Here is a 23,793-nt window from a genome sequence, read left to right as displayed (position 1 = left end):
CAGGGGACAGCAACGTCATTTTCGTGACATAAAACCACACGCCCAAAACCAGGAGAAATAGCCACTTCCCTTAATTTGGAGTTTGTTTGAGTGTTGAATCCGATGATTAGAGGGGGGTCTGGTCCAGACGACAGGAAGAGGAACTGCAGGGGTCCGTTTTCGGCGAGGAGCAGGAAGGATCCGGTCCGGTCCCATCTGCGGCGAGGTGAGGAGGAGCAGGAGGGATCCGATCCGGTCCGATTTGCGGCGAGGAGCAGGAGGGATCCGATCCGGTCCGATCTGCGGCGAGTTGAGGCAGCAACTGTCAAGAGAAGAAAAGGTCTCGTCTAGCAGGTAGTCGGCGTATTTATGGGGGAGTGGATTTGGCAACTGGCGAATGAGATCGCTGATTTTCATTGGGTGCCGGTGCGTCAATCGGTAGTGTCTGTGTCTTTGTTGTGACAGTTCGTTGAGGAGGTTAAACAAGCATGCAAATAAAAAGAGTTAATCGCTATATAGCGCACAACATTAAAATCAACACTATACACTATATGTAACCTGCAACAATTATATACAGGGTTTAACCATCCGTCCCACTGTCTAACATAATGACTTTATTCACTTTTTGACACTCCTCCCCCCTTTAACAGTTGTCGTCCTAACAATCTTACTGTCCATACCTGTCTGGAGGCCTATTCGTGTTTTGTCTCTGAGACCTTCGTAGGGGTGATGCATTTCTCTGCTCTTGTGGGGCCACAGGGTCCTCTCCTAAGGGACCTGTGGGAGGAGCAATTACTATGGGCACAAGGGTCAAAGGCGACAACAGGGGCCTAGGAAGTAGCGAATTGGGGAATAATGAGTTTGTTTCAATCTCTGGGGTATGATGTGGTACTTCAGGTGGATCGAAAGGGCAAGGCCTAAGATGGTGACGATGGATTGTCTTAATAGGGCCTTCTTTTCCTTCTGGCCTGATCTGGAAAACTGGCAGGCCGGGGCATAGTTGATCATGAACAACATAGAGTTGGGGCTGTCAGTGGGGCCCCAACTTTCCCTCCCCTCTGCGGCGGAAATTTCGCAACAGCACCTGCTCTCCGGGTAACAAGGGGAGGTGCTTTGCTTTCCGATCGTACCTGTCCTTGTCTCACAGTCTGTTTGCTTTGGTCCTTGCTGCCACTTGTTTGTAGACTCTCTGCAAGGTCAGGTTATGCTGATGTACCCAGCCTACCAGGTCATGTCTCTGAGTCAGTGGTGGTGCTCTCACCGCAGTTTCAACAGGCAGGCGGGCATGCCGGCCAAACCTTACAAAATGTGGGGTAATTCCAGTCGTTTCATGAGTAGTATTGTTATACATCTACATACTGTTATACATCTATACATACATGTTATACAGCAGAGAAGGCAAGTGGCCTGGCCACTGTACTTAGTCCTCCAAGCTCAATGATCCTAGAAGAGACAACAGAGTCTTGTTAAATCTTTCACAGCCCATTTCCTTGGGGCCTGTAGGGTGTGGTTCGGACCTTCACACACCAATAAAGGCTGCACAGCTGTGCTACCAGGTTTGACTCAAAGGCTCCCCCTTGGTCAGACAGGATACGTTCCGGGCAACCCCATGGCTGGATGAGGTGTCGCCAAAGAACACGAGCTGTGGTGGCTGCCGTCTGGTCTTTTGTAGGGATAGCCCATCCATACTTTGTGAAAAGGTCAGTCATAACCAATAGATAAGGGTAAGTGTCGCCATGCCGGCCAAGAGACAGGTAGTCGATTGAGACAATTTCCAAAAGGCATGATGTTAGGATAGGAACCAAAGGTGCTCTTACCTCTGGGCCCTTTTTCTGTTCAGTGCAGCTCACACAATTGGACGCCCATGTCTGTAGGTCAGTTCCCATCCCTACCCAATAGAAAGTCAGCAGGGCATCAATCTTGGCTATGCCCATGTGCCCTGAGGCTTGGTGATACTTTTCCCACAGCTCCTGTGTCTTGTCAGTGGGCACCACAACTTAGGAGAGGTTCAGCCCAGTATGACGCTCTTGGGTTCTCCGGTTCAACACACCTTCCTGGATGTATAACCGGCTCCATTCTCGCAAGAGGCGTTTTACTGCAGCCTGACTGGCTTTCCTCTCCTCAGGTAGTGGGAAGTGTCCTCTTGCCACCCACCCCTTTACTTGGACCAGTGCTTGGTCTCCTTCCTGACAATGCTTCCAATGGTCTTCAGTTTCAGGGGTGTCCTCCGATTCCACCACTGCTGTCTCTGCTTGGGTCTGCTGGGTGGGCTCTGCGTCTTGTCAAAAGATCAGCATTCTGGTTTGCAGAGCCAGGGCGATATTTCAAGTCAAAGTCAAAGTTTGCCAGTGAATGCCGTCTTCTCCCGATCTTTTGGGTCCATTTCCACCTGCCAAAATCCACTGGCGAGGTCCAGAGTGGAGTACCAAGCAGCTTGTTTGAGACTTGTGATCGAGACAGAAGCGCCAGGATCCATCTTTCTTCCTTACCAATACGATGGGTGCCGCCCAAAGGCTGGAGCTTTCCTTGCTAACATCTGTGTCCAACATGTTTTGGATGAGGCTCCTCAAGTCAGGGTAGAGGGTTGGTGGGATTGGCCTGTAGCACTCCCAGTTAGGTGGTGCAGAGCCTGTGGGGATGGAGTGGAGGACTGCATCAGTTTGACGAAAATCCTCATCCCCTGCTGCAAAGACATCCCGTCATCGCTGCAACAGGGAGTCCACTTTCTGCTGTTGTTCAGTCGACAATCCCTCCCCTTTTAGAAGGTTAACTGGATGCTGGCCTTCAACGGTGACCCGGTTCACCTGGACTTCCACCTCTACTACACCTGGGTCTTTGGTTTTCAGTACAAGGTCCTTTTCTCCCCGAATCTGGCTTGGTTCAACCTGGAAGACATTAGCAAGCGGGCGCCGTTGGGGTATTATGACTGGGTAAGGATTTGGGTTACATGCTCTTATGGGGAGCCGTCCTTTCACCACCTAGGTGACGGTGCGGGCTACCTGCCACTCGTCATCTCTTTCTGGTTTCCGCCCCATACAGCTGTGTCCAGAGCACCATCTCACTGTTTGGAGGCACAACCACTGATTCCTGGCGGGTCAACCTGGCCACTCCCACCGGTCCATCCGAGGAATCGATTTGTGACACCTTTTGGCAGACAGCAAAGGCACGTTCCCACTCTCCTTTGGCTTGTTGGGACATGGTGGCTCCGAATGTAGTCAGCCCGGGGTGGACACCCTGAAACAGTTCTTTCCAGCAGTGTGAAATCACATTCATCCCTAGTATATTCCGCCTTCAAAAACTCATCTTTGCCAATGATGACTCCTTTACCTGGCACAGTGACTCCTCCCACTGAGAAATCCAGGATGGCGTACCCGGTGTAAGGGATCTTTAGTCCATTGGCTGCCTTGAGCATTAGCCAGTGCAGATATTGTGGGTTTCTTTTCTGTTCTCCACTCAACCATTTCTGAAAGAAAGTTTCACTAAACAGTGTAACTTGTGAGCCTGTATCAAGCAAGGAGGGCAATTTTACTCCTGCTACTAGCATGTCAACCCCTGGGCACTCCCCAGCATTAGAGGGCCTGTATGCTTGGTTTCCCTGATTCCCCTCCCCAACCACATGGCTCTCAGTGGCTGAGGCTGTTAGTTTAACGGCCCCCTTACATGCTGGCAGTTTCTCTGAATATGGCCAGCCTGCCCACAGCCTCTGCAAATAGGTTGGCCATGTTGGTCCCACTCAAACCTTTGTTGTCTGGGGGAGGATGCGTTATGGCCTCTCTGAGCTAGTCTGTTAGGGGGTGGGGTAGAAAACCAAGGCATCATCATTGCATTTACCACCAGTGTTGGGTGTAACGCGTTACAAAAGTAACGGAGTTACAGTAATATATTACGTTTTGCTGTAACAAAGTAATGTAACGCATTACTAATGAAATGTGGGTAATATATTACCCGTTACAATGCTCAGTAACGCAGTTACAACACATTTTAACCCGAAATTAAATGCTGTTTTGTTTTTTAAGAATGTACTAACATAGCGAGACATTCCGACACCGGACAAATTGTGCGGGTAGATTAGTAAACCTGGTGTTTACCCTTCGGGCTTCGCGTCGAGATCTTCGGGGAAGTTGAACGTTATGCAACCATTCAAAAAAGAGAACGTAGCGAAAAATACAAACAACAAATTGTGTCAGGTGTGCGTGACCTGCTCCGCTGCGCGTGCATCATTTCCAAAGTGCTTCCACAGCAGTGACACACATCTGATCTGTGGATAATCATTTATACGAAAATGGTTAAAGCAACCATCACTAAACGCCAGCAACACTGCATCTACTGCAGACAGTAGCAACAGGTCAGATGCGGACATCACGTTACCCTCCGTTGTGGACACTAGCTTACTCCCGCCTGACTCGCCGGCCCCGGAGCAGCAGTCTTCGTCGCCCGAAACTACGCCGCCCCTCTGCGGCCCACAGGTGCCAGGTATGTCTAAACAACTACCCGCCTGTACAGTGGGGTTAGGCGGTCATTTTGCAGCTCGTGGTATACAAATAGACAATGGCTAAAATATTCATTTGAAAATAGTACCATATTCTAACATGCCTGTAGAAATGTTGGGTCAAAAATAATGCATACAATACTAGCACAGATGCCTTCACCACGAATGGCTACAAAAAGATCTCATATCCCAAGCTTATTATCAACGAGCTGATGTTGCAGCTGAAATGTTCTCCAAGTCACAAAGTCAACCTCACATGATGATGTGATACCAGTTTTTAAGCACAGTAAATATTCTCTTCCCAGTGTATATGATGGGACCAAGGTGATGATGTAGTAGGCTACATGGTTTTAATAATACTTTTGCCTTTCAATGTTTGCCATTTCAAACCATGAGCATGGTTTAAATAATATTTGCCTTGATTTACAATATGTTAACCTTCATTATAGTCCTTGACAGCGGTCTGTACTGCTGTATTAACAACGTGTCACATGTTAAGAATTTACAATCAGAATGGAGTATTCAACTAAGCCGTGTAATACAAGTTGTTAGTAGCCTTAATGGCCTACACAGTTGTTATGCTATACCACATTGCCCTTCACTGGATGCATAATGAGCTGCACTAAACAACATTTTAGCATTTAAAATACCTAGCTATTCTTTTGCGGTTATTTTGGTGAAAGTAACTAAAGTAGTGTAACTCATTACATTTCAGAGACAGTAATATTGTAATGTAACTTATTACTTTCAAAAGAGAGTAATAAGTAATATGTAATATATTACATTTTGGAAGTAACTTGCCCAACACTGTTTACCACAGGCTGACTATTTTCTAGCCTGCCCCCATTTTCTGATGACCCACTGGGCCTTGCAGCTTCATATTCTTCATCTGCCATTCTGCACTGTATGATGTGGAAAAGGAATCCTGCCGGCAACGCCACTAATGTAACAGCGTAGTGAGGCCTGTTAACATCAAATTTATATTCAAAGATTCGGATTCACGGCCACACCAATACAGCGAGAAGGACAGCACAATATGTGTAAAATGGTTTATTTATACAAAGTTACTTTAAAAACACTCCTTTGATAAATACTTAAAATAGCGTAAGGTTAAAATAATGTTCAACGAATATAAACCAGTTACTTAAGAAATACAGTTCAAGCAGGGGTTTATAAAATCCTGAAAGTCCTGCCCACTTGGAACCGAATTCCACTCCGGTTTCCCCTTTAGCCAGGCAGAAGTGCAATGTTCAAGTCCCTTCCAGGAAATCTAGTGCCGGGATTTCCACTTTGCCAGCCCGCCACACTGTCCGTCATCCTCTGGTCGCGGAGCCCTCGGTAACAAACAAAAGGAGACTCAGGGGACAGCAACGTAACTTTCGTGACATAAAACCACACGTGCAAAAGCAGGAGAAATAGCCACTTCACTTCATTTGGAGTTTGTTTGAGCGTTGAATCCGATGGTTAGAGGAGGGTCTGGTCCAGCCGACAGGAAGAGGAACTGCAGGGGTCCATTCTTGGCGAGGAGCAGGAAGGATCCGGTCCGGTCTGATCTGTGGCGAGGTGAGGAGGAGCAGGAGGGATCCGATCCGGTCCGATTTGCGGCGAGGTGAGGAGGAGCAGGAGGGATTCGATCCGGTCCGATCTGCGGCGAGGTGAGGCAGCAACTGTCAAGAGAAGAAAAGCTCTCGTCTAGCAGGTAGTCGGCGTATTTATGGGGGAGTGGATTTGGCAACTGGCGAATGAGATCGCTGATTTTCATTGGGTGCCGGTGCATCAATCAGTAGTGTCTGTGTTTTTGTTGTGACACTTCGTTGAGGAGGTTAAACGAGCATGCAAATAAAAAGAGTTCATCGCTATATAGCGCACAACATTAAAATCACAACACGATATGTAACATGCAACAATTATATACAGGGTTTAACCATCCGTCCCAATGTCTAACATAATGACTTTATTCACTTTGTGACACTATGAGAAACAATGCCCGACTGTTTTGGACGCAATATGATCGGTGCATGTCTACATTAGCATCGCTAACACTCAGAGCTAACCTGTACTGGAGAGCATGTGTGGGAAGAAGCAGGAAATAAAAAGGAACTCACCTTGTGGTATAACCAAGCGGCAAACTCTGGGGAAGAGCCGGGACGCCAACACGGAAGTGCCACCAACTGCAGTTCATATATTGGCCGATAGGCAATGACTGCAGAAAGGAGCAATTTCCATAGATCCCCATGTTAAAATGCCCAATTTTAAAGCAGAAAAAAACCTGTTTCTACCCATGGATGCAATAAATATTATTATGGATATAGTTGGATTCCACCTTCATGATTATGAATCTGTGAGTGAATTGTTTTCTAACGCGACGCTTTTATTTATATTCGGTCTTAAAATGTTTCATAAATTAGGGCGTGGTCACATTGAGTGACAGCTCTGTCAAGTGACTGCTGCTGCTAGCTTCTTGTCTCTCTGCTAGCTGCTCCGTGAAGCTACAGGGACTCTGCCTGCTCAGTTCATCCAGAGAACACAACTTGACCCCGGCCGTGTTTGTTTGTTCTTCATGCTTATATATCGGACTATTGTGACTCGCTCTGCGGTTAAGACAGACGGTGCATGAATGCGGTTTTGCGGTAAATGAAATTTGAGTACTTTATTTATGTGTTAATGATTTTAATCAGCTACGTAATTAATGTTAAGGCTTGGGTTAGCGTGTAAGCGAGTGGTAGCTACATCGGTGCTAACGATGCTAATCGTAGCCTCCAAGTTAAAATCATAGACTGTATATATAAAGGTTAAAACTAAATAGACAAGTGTTAAGCGTTAAGTGGGATGATACTGTTGAACAAACGGCTTCTGTTTGAGGTTGATAAAATAAGGTTACATCCTTGTAACTTAGAGATATTTTATTATGTAGGTAGGAACTGTACGCATCGTAAAGGTTAATTTAAATTGGCTATGCTCAAGTATGTAGACAAGCTAATGTCGAAGTAGTGTACGTGAAATCAACCTCACAATAAGATGTGTGTATATTACAATTATTAATTTCATATTTCAAGATGATTACTTAGATATTACAATATGGTTGGTTGAGCTGGAGTTCATTATTGAGCTTACACGTTAACGTCACAGTCATCTGAAGAACGAACCCAAACCTTGTTGTTTTTATTAATTGCATTACCAAATGGGTATCAAATAAACAGTAAGCATTGGTAACACAACTTCCAAAGTTACAGTAGAATAAAAAGGACCCTGACTCGGACAATACACAATCCAACATGTTCAACAGAAGAGAATCCGTTATATTGTTTGTACACATGGTACTTTACATATATATCTGTTTGTTTAAGGTGTCCAGGTGATGCAGACAGGCTGGACCAGAGAGTGAGAGACAGAACTGGACTCCTCACAGCAGTGAACTTCAGCTCAGGTACAAAGACTCTTTCTTTCATACTGTATAAAGAATCAAGAAAGATATTGGTTTAAATAAATGAAGTATTGACTTTAATACACTGATATACATTCCATTAAACAATACTAAATACTAGATCACCTACACCTCAGTTAAGTTGAGGGTTTTTTCCATGCAAAAAGTTACATTTAGATGTTAACAAGCAAAATGATTTTGTCAGCTTTCTAATTTAATGTATTGAAGGCAAAGATATTTAACACATAGTGAGAACTGCTACTATTTATCTCTGAATATTGTCTGTAAAAAAACGTGGTAAAAGTTATTCTTTCAGTGAGACAACAGAGCAAGCTTCTACAGTTGCACTACGTTTTGATAACAGTTCATTATTATTTTGAAAATAAAAGATATTTCAATGTTGATGAACTTCATACTGTTCATTCCTAATCTGATTGTCTTTGTAGCTCACTGTTGAAATAAAAATAAACATTACAATTACAAAATAATTATATCTACAGCCCCTAAACACACAAACACACCGCTTTCATAAATAACGCACTTGTTCTGCAATAATATGTTTTATGTTTCCTGTCATTTTTGTTAGGAAAGGACCTGCCTGAAAGACACAACATTTTCTCCTTCTCTGAGGGTCAAGAAGAACATCCAAGAGGAAAATTCAAAGCTGATGCTATGATATTTTAAGACCAGTACAGGACAATCACTAAGAAACTACTTTTATTGTAAAAACAGTCAGCTGATCGAATGCACCTATTTCCACATCTACACTCCATCAGCTGAATATTTCTATTTGCCTCACTTTATGAGCTTCACATCACTTGTGCCTTGTACCGCAGAGTTTGCAATGTCACAAATAAATGGGGCCAATCTTCAGTCAGATGTGAATGTGTAATCTAACATTTTCAGTAAGAATAATGGACGAAAAGAGTGCAAATACAAATACAATTTATTGAAAGGGGAACCAAAAGTTAATCAAGCATGTTTTAAATTAAAAGCACATATGGACAGAAGGTGTAAACCTATAACATTTACAAGTAAACACATTTAGTCAAATAAAGTGACAGACTAGGTCTGTGCAGTTGGTATCAGCTTTGCCCAGCAAGGGCTCCTCCATCAGGCCTGGTCCTCCTCGCTGAGGAAAGACTCAGTCGTCTCCAAACCAACAGACTGGACGTCCATCACACGGAGGTTTCTCCCTGAAGTCTCTGCAGCTCTCTGGACACCACGCTGTCTCAATCCGTCCACACTGAATATGAGAGGGGGAAAATGAAAATAATAAATGCTTTAGACAATAAGAAATATAAAGTTGACTGTTGAGCTGCTCAGTTTTTTTAGATTGTCAATACTATTACTGTATAACTAATATCTCAGGTTAAGAGGCACATTCAAATAAAGATTGTTCTTTAAATATATTTTGTCTTTTGAATTGTTTGTCAAGGATCTAGAACTGGTACTTAGTTTTAATGATACAGTCTGGTTATTATGCTGTTTGGAGGAGGCCTCACAGGTAAGAGCACTAACTAGCTACCATTACATGTACCTTAGGTTCACTTAAATGTATTAAACGTATAATTAAGTGATATCAAAATATAAATAACTAATGTCATGCAAACATATTAATATTTGCTTGATTGCAGTGTTGAATTTAGCACAATTGCATACAAACGTTAAGGGATTTTAAGATTCTGAAGTATTATGCTAAAAACTCAATAACTTAGATTATTATTTATAGTTTCATGTCCGCTTCCCTTAGAAACGTAAAATGCCACGGCAGTGTGCAGATCCATCAGCTGAATATTTGTATTTGCCTCGCTTTATGAGCATGTTAGCTTAGCTTGGTAGCTTCAGCTAGCTCTGGAACTTCCAGCTCGGTGGCAGGAGGTCCCGCCTCTATGCCTTTATTTGGAGCAGGCGGGAGTTGAAATCTGACGTCAATGTTGAGCCGTTAGTGGCCGACTCGGCCTACTAAGGGCTTCTCCGCAACTCTGCAGAATCCTATGGGTGACGTCACAGACCCTAGGTCCATTTATATATACAGTCTATGGGTATAACCGGCAAGAGAGAAAGCCTTTGAGCTCCATACTGTTTCAGAAATAATCCTTGACAATCCATGATATGGCGTTTCATCTCCGCAGTATCTGCCGATAGCATCTCCCGCATGAGCTCAGCCCCCTCCTTTTAATTTTTCTAAAGCTTTTTACCCAAAATCAGCACATTTGAAACATTAAGTGAAATGGAGGGATATGAGGCATGACTAGAATGGGTGATCTGTTTGGTATTTTGAGCAAAACACTTCATAGACATGTTTTTTATATTTTTTTATATATCTGAGACCTATGCTATTGCCTAAAAATAGCATGATAGGTGACCTTTAATACTGAAGCATCATTGTGTAAGCAGCATTTTACTGTAATAACTACTCGAGGGGAATAAAACTAAAAAGGAATTCTGAATCTGATTCATATATTTGACTGAATAGTTCCTGTGGTACTGAATAGTTCCTGTGGCTGATGATGACCTGAAGTTTAAGGGTGCTAATGGTGGCTAATGGCAGATTAATGTTTGTGCAAAAACTCTTCTCTACTTGCTGGACTTGTTCTGTAAAAGTGTTATGTATGAAGCTATTTCAGTGTCATAAGTTTTGATCATTCAAAAAAATGCAATTTATTTGAAAGTTCAAGTTTTTATCCTGAACTTTGAAAAATACTATGATGTATTCAAAATAAAAATAAGTATTATAAATCATTTTTCGGGTTGAATATTATTTTTGATTCAGTTCAGCAATTTTTTTGGAATAAAATATTTATTTTCAGATTTCAATTTTATACATATTTTGATATTTGAATCCTTATTTTTTTCAGTTGCAGATTTTTCGTTTTCAGATTCAAAACAATTATTTTTTCAGTTTCAAATCCTGTTTTTTCAGGTTTCACATTGCTTTTCACCTTCAGATCGTTTTTCACTTTTAGACCTTTTTTTTCGCTTTCAGATCTTTTTTTTCGCTTTCACACTTTTGGCCCTGATGTTGCGTGGGGGGGCGGGGCTTAGCAAAGAGTAGTTTGGCATCCTGAGTGGCAGGCCTCCCTCTGTTATGTTGCCTTCAAGGATGTTAGGTAGCGCGAGACATATAACTCAATACTTTCTATACAAAAATACTCCCGTGATTGGTGGTAAACTGATACCAGCGTCAAAGTTCCTTTAAGCAAGCTGTTGAGCATCGTAATTGGCAACAATCAAGGTATAAGAGCAATAAACTGTGCTAGAATGTGAAATTACGTATCTGCAATCAAGCATTGTCCTTCCCAGCTTCCACGTAGCTCCATGAACTCAGCATAGTATTGGCTTGGTTTTTGCGATCAGAATCAGATTACCTTTATTAGTCCCACAGGGGATACATTTACATTGTTACAGTAGAGAAGAGCCAAAAACAGCTTAATGTTACCTAAAGCATGCATGAAAAAAGCATTAAAGATTAAAAAAAGAAATTATATATTTTAAAGTTACACATTTTACATAATACACACCCTGTAACAGTTCTGCGGATTTAGCAGCACAGTTTTTAAGGGCATATATATATTGCACATATTGCAAATATTGCACATAGTTGGTATTTATCAACAAGAGGTGTTATAGTCTGAGTTGTTTTGTGCGGGGTCGAGAGGCTGTGCTGGTTGTATAGTCTGACCGCTGCAGGAAGGAATGACCTGCGGTATTTCTCCGTGAGACAGCGGGGGATGGCGTCAGGTCCACCAGAACAACCTGCCTCGCTCGTTGCGGATACGTAATTTCACATTCTAGCACAGTTTATTGCGCTTATACCTTGATTGTTGCCAACTACGATGCTCAGCAGCTCGCTTAACGGAACTTTGATGCTGGTATCAGTTTTATTTCCTACCTATCAAGGGAGTATCGTGTATAGAAAGTATTGAGTTATATTTCTCGCGCTACCTAACATCCATGAAGGCAACATGACAGACGGAGGCCTGTCACTCAGGATGCCAAACTACTCTTTGCCCCCCCAAGCAACATCAGGGTCAAAAGTAAAAAAAAATAAGGATTCAAATATCAAAATACGTATAAAAGTGAAATCTGAAAATAAATATTTTATTTAAAAAAATTGCTGAACTGAATCAAAATAATATTCAACCTGAAAAATTATTTCAAATACTTATTTTTATTTTGAATACATCATTGTATTTTTCAAAGTTCAGGATAAAAACTTGAACTTTCAAATAAATTGTATTTTTTTGAATGATCAAAACTTATGACCCTGAAATAGCTCCATAGTTATGAAGCAAACAGACAATCTTGACTTTAATTAGATACATTACAAACAGAAAGATGTGCACTGTATGCAAGGCAGCCTTTGCACACACATTAAACTGCAGACAGAAAACACAGATCAGAGTTGACAGGGCATGTGTTCGCAATCTTAGTGGGAGAGCGGCCATGCTTTGATTAGTCTCACATTTCTCTCTCTTTCATTCTGACTCTTTCTCTGGTCTCTCCATCATTTCTTTTTTTCATCCTGTAGAGAGCGTTTCCAGCCACAGGCTTGGATTCAGACCACACACACACCCACACCCACACACACACCCACACACACCCACACACACACACACACACACACACACACACACACACACACACACACACACACACACACACACACACACACACACACACACACACACACACACAACAACGAAAGAAAGAGGAGAGAGCTTGATAAAGTTTATGGTTTTTATGCCATATTCAGCAGAAACCCACTCTAAACCCAGGGGACCCGCGTGCACCATGAACTCTTGCTAATAAATAAAAGAAGAAAAAGCAGTAAGGAGGAAGAAAAGTGGAAGAGAAGGGGGGGGGGGGGGGGTCTGCAGTGGGAACAGCTCAAATTGCAGCCCCTCTTTCTGTTTCACAAACCGCCGACGTGCCACAGAGTTTGGGGACTACAGCTAGTCAAATATTGGTTTAGAGTGATGTAAGGAACAAGGCATTCTGGGTCTCCACAGCCAGCGCGGGCTCTGGAGACCCCGTCTGAGACCCACTCTGGCACTGCGTCTTCAGGCTCGGAAACATAGCACTGTCTCCTGCTGGCTCTCGTCGATATGGAGAGCTAGGGGAAATAAAACCCTGAGCCTCCCTTCAGACAGCTCATCTTACCCTGCTCATCCCCCCTTACTGAGGGAAACACGTTATTTAAAATGGGAAATTGGTCATATGTAAACTTAATGCATCTGCAGGGGGTTGATTTGGTTCCTGAAGAGTGCCAGAGACTTGACGTTACTTGGCCAGTTGCTGAGATTTATGAATTTGAGTATTTACTTTCCTATCTAAAGTGATGCTCCCCCACTCCCATTCCCAGTGATGTGTTGATTCAAACACATATCATCTGCTGCCAAAACTGAAAAACACTTTTCTATTGTTCCTCTTTGCCAAGGGCAATTTCTATATCACTTCATTAATGTGCGCAGCGTTGCAAACCGCCTGGTTTTTGGGAAAGTGCAGAAAAGTGACAATTTTGCTGCCTGTTTCTTATGTTCTTTGGTTCATTTAATAAATATATAATGAATTTGTGTTGCATGGTCGACCCCCCTCCCCCTCCCCCGCGCTGAAGGGTTTCCTTTAGCTCCTTCTTTAACCGCCTGATAATATAACTGTCATTGCCATTGATTGCCATTCATCTTCATTTATACCCTGTGTCCTTTCAGTGTGTGTCAGTTAGCATGTGGGTTTTGGATGGTAGCTGCTTGAGTCACACACACACACACACACACACACACACACACACACACACACACACACACACACACACACACACACACACACACACACACACACACACACACACACACACACACACACACACACACACACACACACACACATAATGGTATGACATAATTTGGAATGAAACATAAACAGGTATTGTCTCATGGAGTTTTAGCAAAACAGAGCTAACAGAATCCTCCTGATGAGGTTTAGTGGTTAGAGCTGAAGAATGAGCTTACTAACATAGAGGCTGTGCAAAGCACATTAAAAACGCTGCAGTCATCAGTTTTCTTCCCAAAAAAAGGGGGAGGATGTAAACAAATCCGTAAGTTATAAAACAGTTCCCTTCCTGCACAGCTGAGGCTTTCAGTCGATAAATAGATATTGCATGCTCCGAACTACAAACTGTTGTGTTTCTTTAACTTGAGTAGAACCATGCAGCAGTGTTTGCATGAGGGACTTGAACACTGAAAAAACTAAAACCTTGACTTGAATTAGATGTCTGTATTATGTTAGTTGAAAGCAATTATATAAAGTTTAAATAAAAAGTATTAGGTTCAACTTCTTCTTATTGCTTTCCACTAACCTAATACAGTTATGTGAAATTTGTTGACATAATACATTTAATTAAAGTCCACGTTTCAATTTTTTCATAGAAGCTTATAAAATACATATACGATAAACACAGTAAATATATCGCATCATTATTTGGCGTACCCATCCATACTGGTGAAATTCCCCCCCCCCACCCCGATATTGGTGGTCGTCCCGACTACCCCTTAGACCTGGTCCATTTGTGGGGGCACCCCAACATTTCTACGTTGCGACCTTCTCACAGGGCCTTGTCCTTCCCCTGGCACAAGCCCACCCTCCAATTGAGGCTCAGGGTCCAACTGGGCTGGGACCTGCTCTAGTTCAACAAACTGCTCTGGCTCAGGCACTAGGCCTGGTATGACTGGAGTAGAGGGGCAAAAGGCAACAAGAATACAGGCTGTTTAGGTTGGGAATCAATTTCTTGAGGACACACCTGAGACTCAGTCCATAATCCTGCTGGGCAGAGGCACGGGAAGGTATTTTGAGTGGGGATGCTGAGGTGCTGGACTCCAGTGAACACTATTACGGGCACTATAGAGCATGCACAAAAGCGCGAGCACCAGGGGCGCTACAGTGGAATGTTCTACTGCAACACTCCCCACACGCAAACACACAGTACACCCGCGACTGTTACAATGAAGGCTCGATAATCAGCTCACGGCATATAGGCAGGGGTAGTGCTATTTTTTTAGAGTGGGGAGCGGACCTCGCCTCCTCTAGGGGGGTTCGGGGGGTTGCTCACCCGGGAAGATTTTTTTTAAATATTGAAGTTAAAAGCATCAATCTGGTGCACTTTGAGAGCAACATTAAGAGATCTATGGATACATCTCTCAACATCCATGTGAAACACAACTGTAATCAGATGTTCTTTTTCTTTATGGATATTTTACAAATCACTCCCCTTTCAAACTGTATTCTTGTTTTACTGCCATATAGTATTTCATAACTGTTTTCCCTTTATTCTCCTGTTTTCTTTATAACGATAATGATCATATGAAGGTGTGCCGCAGAAATAATCTTTTGAATAACTGTGACCAAACCGTTTGAGACCCACTGAGATAACTTAGACTAAAGTTAACTATCTAAACACTCAGAGAGTCCTTTAGCTCACCTGAGCCTCTCAGTCTGAGAGGACTCTCCTCCAGATTGTTGTGGAACAAACAGCTCCTTATGTCCGTTAGTGCAGCTAGCTAACCAGATGCTAACAACACGGCCCCTGCTGGCACCGGTCCCTCTCTCACCCTCTCTCTCTCTTCCTCTCTCTCTCTTCCTCTCTCTCTCTCTCTCTCTCTCGCTCTCACACACTAAATGCGCTATTTCCACACACACACACAGAGCCGAGCTTGAATGACATAAGCACCCTGTTATTTCCATGCAACTCTCTGATTGGTCTGGTGTCTTGCCTCTGTTGCATTCACTGAACAGGGGAAATGACAGTCCTTCCGTCCTCTCTAGTGTCTTGATGAGGTTCACGTAAAGCACGGTTAATGTATTATATTATTGAGGTAGAATTGTCCGGGGCTTCAGAAAAAACATTCGGGGCAGGCCAAAATATTATTTGACCAACAGTGTGGAATTGATTGGCTACATATTACACAGATTATGCACAGCGGGAGCAGCAATAACCGTCAAATAATAATTTAGACAGGAGAGCTCCGCACCACCCTCAGCACCCCCCTTGCTGCTAGGCAGGGACGCAGGTTGTTGCGGTGCATCGTCCGTATCGGTCCTTCCTTCCCCTCGGGCCGGATACTATACACTGGATGGCCAGGCCGTACCTGTGAGACAACAAAATAGGGAGAAGGCACCCAATGTGGCTCCAACTTGCCTCGGGCTCTCCGTCTAAAGTTCCTGATCAGCACCCTCCCTCCGGGCAACAAGGGGATAGCATGGGCCTTTTTATCATACCGTGCCTGGTCCCAGTTCTGCCTTTGCTTGGTATGATACACTTCAAGCAGTGTCTGATGGTGTGTTCTCACCCGGCCATTAATTGTTCCCTTTTTCTGTGGGGGGACAACAGTACAAAGTAGGGAGTGAGTTTAGTGCTACAATGTACATGTTGTTGTAAGCTTGAACTAAAGCTGGCAGCTTTTCCCTCCATGGGTGCAGCGAGCTGTTTGGCTGATGCAGAGCGGAGTGCACATGCTTGGTTGTACGGTTTAACCATGTCCTGGATGTAGGAAGGGCCAGATCCATTCGCAGCATGGTACGCAAGTACCATTGTCTTGAAGTGGATTCTAGCAGTTACCGGAAGCCAGTGAAGGGAGCGGAGGAGCGGCGTGGTGTGGGAGAATTTAGGAAGGTTGAAGACCAAACGAGCCGCTGCATTCTGGATGAGCTGCAGAGGTCGGATGGCACATGCAGGTGGACCAGCCAGGAGGGAGTTGCAGTAGTCTAGGCGTGAGATGACGAAAGCCTGGACCAGAACCTGCGTCGCTTTCTGGGTCAGGAGTGGATGTATCCTCCTGATGTTGTAAAGAGTGTATCTGCAGCAGCGGGTTGTAGCAGCTATATTTGCAGTGAAGGACAGTTTGTTATCTAGGGTCACACCTAGATTCCTTGCAGTCTGAGTCGGGGAAACAATCGAGGTGCCGATGTTGATTGTTAGGTCAAGATTGGGACAATCTTTTCCCGGAAGGAAAAGCAGTTCAGTCTTGTCAAGGTTGAGCTTGAGGTGGTGAGCAGACATCCACTGAGAGATGCAACTAGACAAGCAGAGATTCGTGCGACGACCTGGGTCTCTGAGCGGGGAAAGGACAGAATTAGTTGGGTGTCGTCAGCGTAGTAGTGGTATGAAAAACCATGCGGGCTAATGACTGATCCGAGCGAGTTTGTGTACAAGGAGAAGAGGAGGGGACCAAGAACAGAGCCCTGAGGGACCCCTGTAGTTAATTGACAAGGGTCGGACTCGGACCCTCTCCAAGTTATCCTGTAAGTGCGGTCTTTGAGGTATGAGGTGAGGAGGGAAAGTGCAGAGCCTGAAACTCCAAGTTCTTGGAGAGTGCGAAGGAGGATCTGATGATTCACCGTGTCGAATGCAGCAGACAGGTCCAGAAGGATGATGACAGAGGAGAGGGATGCTGCTTTAGCCGTGTGCAGTTCCTCAGTGACAGCAAGGAGGGCAGTTTCTGTTGAGTGACCTGCCTTGAAACCAGACTGGTCCGGATCCAGAAGGTTGTTCTGATGGAGATAACAGGAGAGTTGTTTAAAGACAGTGCGTTCAAGTGTTTTAGACAGGAACGGGAGGAGAGAGACAGGCCTGTAGTTTATAACATCAGACGGGGTGAGAGTGGGTTTCTTTAGGAGAGGGTTTACTCTTGCCTCCTTGAGACTGTTTGGAAAGTGACCAGAAGTTAGAGAAGTGTTGATGAAATGGGTGAGAAACGGTATAATATCAGGAGCGATAGTCTGAAGGAGGTTTGAAGGGATAGGGTCCAGAGGACAGCTGGTAGGACGGGCAGAGGTAACGAGGGTAAGAACCTCACTTGGAGAGAGAGGGGAGAAGGAGGTCAGTGTGTGGGTGAAAGGTGTGTCTGGTGACCCAGCGGTGAGTAAAGGTGAGTCAGAAAAAGAAGAGCGATTATCATCAACCTTTTTTTCAAAGTGGTTGGAGGGGGAGGGGCTTTGGGGGGGTCCAAGAGGGTGGAGAAGATGGAAAATAGTTTTTTGGGATTGGAATAGGAAGATTTGATCTTATCTTGAAAGAAAGTGCTTTTTGCCTGAGAGATGGAAGCAGAGAAAGAGTAGAGGAGAGCCTGATAGGTTAGGAGGTCGTCATGGTGTTTGGATTTCCACCATTTCCGCTCTGCTGCCCGAAGGATGGTTCTTTTAGCACGCAGTGCGTCATTTAGCCAGGGAGCCGGAGGGGACTGACGAACCTGCCCAGATATGAGAGGACAGAGAGAGTCCAGAGAGGATGAGAGAGTAGAGAGGATGGTTTCTGCAGCAGAGTTTGGAGGCAGGAGTTGGAACAAGTCAGAGGAAGGGAGGGCTGAGAGCACCGTTGAGGCAAAGGTAGAGGGGGAGAGGGAACGGAGGTTACGGCGAACAGGTGCAGAGTTAGAAGAGATTAGGTTGTTATGTTTGGAAAGGGGTAGAGAGAATGAAATGAAGAAGTGATCGGATGTGTGAAGCGGGTTTACCGAGAGGTTAGAAGTAGTGCAGTTCCTTGAGGATATGAGATCAAGGACATTGCCAGCGTTATGAGTTGGTGGGGATGGAGACAGTGAGAAAGCAAAGGCGGTTAAAAGAGATGTTAGTTCAGCTATCTTGCCTGTCTGGAGGTTGAAGTCTCCGAGAGGTACAGCGGGAGGGCCAGTTTCAGGGATGTGTGAGAGGAGATTATCTAATTCCTCCAAGAAGTCCCCCAAGGCGCCTGGTGGACGGTAGAGAACAGCAATGGTTAATTGTATAGGATGGGTTACTGTGACGGCATGGAATTCAAAGGTGGAAGGAGTGAAGTTAGGTAGCTTGAAGAGGGAAAAGCTCCATTTGGGAGAGAGCAGGAGACCAGTGCCACCTCCTCTGCCAGTGGGTCTGGGTGTGTGGGAGAAGGAATATGCTGTGGAGAGAGCTGCTGGGGTGGATGTGTTGGATGGAGTGATCCAGGTCTCCGTGAGAGCAAGGAAATCCAGAGACTGCAGGGAAGCGTAGCCAGAAATGAAGTCAGCCTTAGGAATAGCTGACTGGCAGTTCCACAGGCCCCCTGAAACAAGATGTTGGATCTCAGTGGAGCATGTGGGATAGACGAGAGCAGGCTGGTTATATCGATTAGGAGATACACAGGGCCAGTGATAATTGCGGGAAGACACATAAACAGGAATGGAGAAAATACACAAGATTATAGCATGAGGGGCTAGAAAAATAAATAAAATAAAATAATAGAGATACTTAGCTCAATCAAAGTAGGATTTCCCTCCTCTTTGACTCCCGCGTGACTCCAACAGGACTCTAATGTCTTTGTCAGTCTTAGACTCCAACAGGACTCTAATGTCTTTGTCAGTCTTCGTCTGTCTGACGCTCCAGGAAAGTGCTGCCTAAAATGGACACCTGGTTGCTGAGTTCTCACAGCTGTGGGGCCACGCCCCTTTAATTAGTTAACTCTCTGCAGCTGGTGGCCCTCAAAAGGAAATCGAGACTGGCTCCCTCCTGAGTTGTTATTGTATTTTCAGTGTCACAATGGTTTTCCAATTACATTCAACCCTAAGTTATAAAGTTATGAGTTTAACCCTTAATACAGTTAAACCTACTCAATAAAGCTCTTAGTATTGTTTAAATCAAAGTTTAACCCTAGCAGTCAGTTAGTTCAGTTTGAAGGTTTCAGTCAAATTACTTGTCCCAAGTTTCTGCCTGACAGATACTGTAGCGGTTTTGAGATTTAAAATCACAATTTCAGTCAGATCAACTACAGAGCATTTATACAGAGTACACACACTGAAACAGAGAAGTCTAAAAACAGAATGTTACTCACACAATTCTAGAAGTCACCAGTTGTTATTAGTCTGTCAAAATCGAGTTGCACACTGGCAGGTCAGTGACCAGGATGAGACTTAAATACAGTTTCTGGGGGGGAAGTGGCTGCAGATCAGCTGATTGGCCTCAAATGTCCCGCAGTCGTCTGGGCTGTCTGGTCCTTGGTGGCCACTGCCACAGCATACCTGGAAAACAGTTATGTCATAACCAGGATATACTGGTGGGTGTCGGTTGGCCGTGCTAATGATAAATAGTCCAGGGCTACAAACTCCCATGGATAACTGGATACAATAGGTTGAAGAGGGGCCCTCACCTTGGGACCTGCTGCTCCATTACAACCGGCGCATCGGCCGCTGGTGCGGCAAACCGCCTCGGCACAGCCACGGGCGGTCTCGGTGCAACGGACGATCCTGGCGCACCCGGTGGTCCTGGCGCACCTGGTGGTCCTGGCACACCCGCGGGTGGTCCAGGGGCAGAAGCCGCTCAGCGGCGGACTGCCCCACCGCTAACGTGTTGGACGGCCTTGCCTGCGCGTCATCTGGACCAGGCGGAGCCGGATCCCCGCGCCTCGGACGGGCATTCACGGTGTGCCCCTCCTCCCCGCAACCAAAACACTTCATAACTGATGATGTTGTAAAAATCACAGTCATAATCATCTACTTCAACTTAAAAACTGAGGTTAAGCTCCGCATTCCGATTTATCAGTATCATATAAACTTGCCTGCGGGGAGACACTACGTGTTTCAGTAAGTGAGACTTACATCCAGACAGCATCTTTTTCACTGGAGAATCAAGTTTCCCGCGCCAGGGACTGCTGTGTCCAACTCTCTCTCCCACAACCAGCCCAATATCCTCCACAGTGCATGGGAAGCCGGCTGAGATTTTAATGCCGTGCTTCCGCATGAGTTTGGCAAACTCCCCATTTATCATGTCAACATATTTGAAAGAAAATGTGTTCTATAGATACCCACGAGTCTCCCTTTTTCCCTAAACATGCTATCCCCATACAGTTTGGGCCAAAAGCCATGTAGTATTTTGTATTTGGTATAAATGTGTCATTTCTCAATATTCTACAAATAGTGTGTATTTCAACATTCTAGGTTGTTTAGTAATTTTATAATTTCAATAAAACTAAGCTTGATTGAGCTCAATTGCATACATCTGTGACGATATTGGTTCATATAGAAACCATTGCAGTTTGGAGAATGTTGTCATTCCAGATGTCCAACGTTTTTTTAATACCAAATTACAGCATGGGTTTTTTATGGTGTTCCCCAGGTTTGGTGTCTTCTTGTATTTTGGATGGATCTTTAACAATTTGTATCTGTTCTTGAATGGGCAACATTTTTCCAAAACAGAGCATAGGATTCACCATCTTATAGTTTGATCATACTCTTCTAACCCCTTGTAAATTCTAAACATTTTAAATGGTGCCTAACTAAAGTACAGTGTTTAATAAAAAATGACCAGAAGCACCTGAGAGGGCTGAGCTGCGTGTCACAGCTTCAGCTTCAGATGATGTACAAAGCTTCCATGTGGCAGATAGTGTTGACTTTGTTTTACATCCCCATAAAGATCCCATGACCCCCCTAAAGTGGCAACGTGTATCTCTGTTGCTCTGGGGGTTCATGTTGGTGGTGTTTCTTTACGATTCTTGTTATATTTTGGTCCTCACCTTAAAGGTCTCCTATTATCCTCTTTTTCAACAATATATTACAGGTCACAGATATATACAGAACATGTCTCTGAAGTGTTTGTCTGAAACACCAAACAGATCATTGCAGCATCCCATAATCTCCTCTGTTTCAGCCCTGTTCCAAAAGTGCTGATTCTGGGTCTGTAGCTTTAAAGGCTAATGAGCTGCTGCTGGCCACGCCCCTCTGAGAGATGGTTGGTTTAAAATAACACAATGGTGCTCTAGGAGGAGATTCAGGTGATAAGGGGGGGAGGTGATAAGGGGGGGGGGGGGTTACCTTGGTTGGTTAATGATACAGTACACAACCAGATAAATATTATGACATCACAAAGTGACCAAAATCTGATCAGCTCATTTTCAGACAGGTTTTTATATAAATGGATCAGGGCAAAAAGTGAGCAAATCTTTTTTCCTGAAACTTTCTGAATCTCTTAACACAGAGGAGACACGTATGTATGTATAAAATACATGAAAATGTGGATTTTGCATAATGGTGAACTTTAAGTTATATATCTTACTGTTAATTTGATCTGGTTTGGAAGACAGACTTTCACTCATCTGTTCTTCACTTTGTAACTGAAGGAAACATGGAAGCGTGAGTGAGGCATTAAAGGAATCCTTATGGGTGACCTTTAAGATTTTTGCTGTATTTTAAAACTTTGACCTTAGTTTTCAACAACAATGTATAATTTGTGTTACTGTTGTGAGTTCTGTTCCTGAAGTGCTTTTGATCAAGTCATTGCACCGCTGAACCTAAAATACAGTACACTGAGTCTGCATACGCAGAACTATACTGATGTGAATAAGCACATAAGCTGAGCTCATTTTCCCTGGAACATTTTGTGTGTGTTTGTGTGTGTGTGTGCATGTGTATGTGTTGTGGGAGGAGCTCTGAGATTGGTGGCTTGACTCCCCATTCTGCAGTCTATTCCTGCCCTGGATGTGGGGGGGAACCAGCAGCAGGAATGTGTCCCTCCAGAGCTCACGTCCTTCAGGGATATATTTCTGAATATGCTACTAGTAATTTTAGCAGCTTTACTTTTTTTGTTCCAAAAATGCTCCTTTGCTGTTTCTATTCTGCAGCAACTGTGGACACATGGTGTCAGTAATGGCTGCACATATAAGTTTCCCTGACATCTATTGTTCCATTGCCTGAGAGCAAAGGATAAATAAAGGAGCATCTAAACCTCTCAAGTCTTTTTTTATGCTGAACTGTTTTGTTTTGCAGTGGTCAGGAGCAGACATCAGACACTGTGAGAGGCTGGCTGCTGTACAGAGGAGTGTGTCCCTGCAGCTGCTGGACACTAAGCTACACTAAGATGGAATATTGGGCTATCATTAATCAACACAACTTATGTATGCTAATGTTGCCCTTTCAGAAGAATTACAACCTTAAACTTAGAGATTCTTTACCTAAATATAACATTGTGTAATTTAAACAGAGTATACTGTATGTATGGTACAGCGGTGGAAAAAGTATTCAGATTATTCTCTTTAGTAAAAGTACCAATACCACACTGTACAAATTATCCATTTCAAGTGAAAGTACTGCATCGAGTATGGTACTTAAAACATATTTAGGTAAGACATGTACTTAAAGCTTTAAGAGTAAAATAATTCATTAAACTCAACAAATATTAAAATATTTTAAAGCAAAAGCAGAAAATATTCACATTTAAGAAGCTATAACAGTGAAAAGTATTTTCTGTTAACCCACTCATTGTATTAGCTACTTAAATATTAGGTTGGATGGTTTAATCTTTACCAAATAATCATATTAAAAAAGTTTCCTAAGTATTGTGTGTCTGATTCAGAATAAATAAAATAACTAATAACTGTTAAATAAATATAGTGGAGTAATAAGTACAACATGTGCTTCCAGAATGTAGTAGAATTTAAGTTTAAAGTAGTATACAATTAAAATACTCAAGTAAAGTACAAGTACCTCAAATGTGTACGTAAGTACAGTCATTGAATAAAATCACTTTCCAGCACTGATGCTATAGTACTGAGAGGGATATTTACACTTTCTTCAGATTGGATGCACCCCTCAAAGCTTTTGCAAGATGTTGAGTCAGTCAGATTTGAAGAGGAATATGATGATTGTGGATGGAGCTATTTCAGGGTCATACGTTTTGATCATTCAAAAAAATAAGATTTATTTGAAAGTTCAAGTTTTTATCCTGAACTTACAAATACAATGATGTATTCAAAATAAAAATAAGTATTTGAAATCATTTTTCAGGTTGAATATTATTTTTGAATCAGTTCAGCAATTTTTTTGAATAAAATATTTATTTTCAGATTTCACTTTTATACATATTTTGATATTTTTCAGTTGCAGATTTTTCGTTTTCTGATTCA

At 43.4% G+C, this 23,793-nt stretch overlaps 1 long non-coding RNA gene across 1 annotated transcript; it reads right to left on the bottom strand.

Moving 5' to 3' along the window:
* Window positions 1-5,503: 5,503 nt before the first annotated feature.
* Window positions 5,504-6,351, bottom strand: LOC307033864. Its single transcript, XR_013806686.1, has 2 exons — window positions 5,897-6,351; window positions 5,504-5,802 (listed from the first exon to the last, which is right to left on the bottom strand). It is a non-coding gene; the product is annotated as an uncharacterized lncRNA (long non-coding RNA).
* Between the last annotated feature and the right edge of the window lie 17,442 nt (window positions 6,352-23,793).

This window comes from Notothenia rossii (genome assembly GCF_949606895.1).
Source record: "Notothenia rossii genome assembly, chromosome: 3".
Lineage (NCBI taxonomy): Eukaryota > Metazoa > Chordata > Actinopteri > Perciformes > Nototheniidae > Notothenia > Notothenia rossii.
Note: the sequence above shows the minus strand (reverse complement) of the source record. Positions and strands in the feature narration are given on the sequence as shown.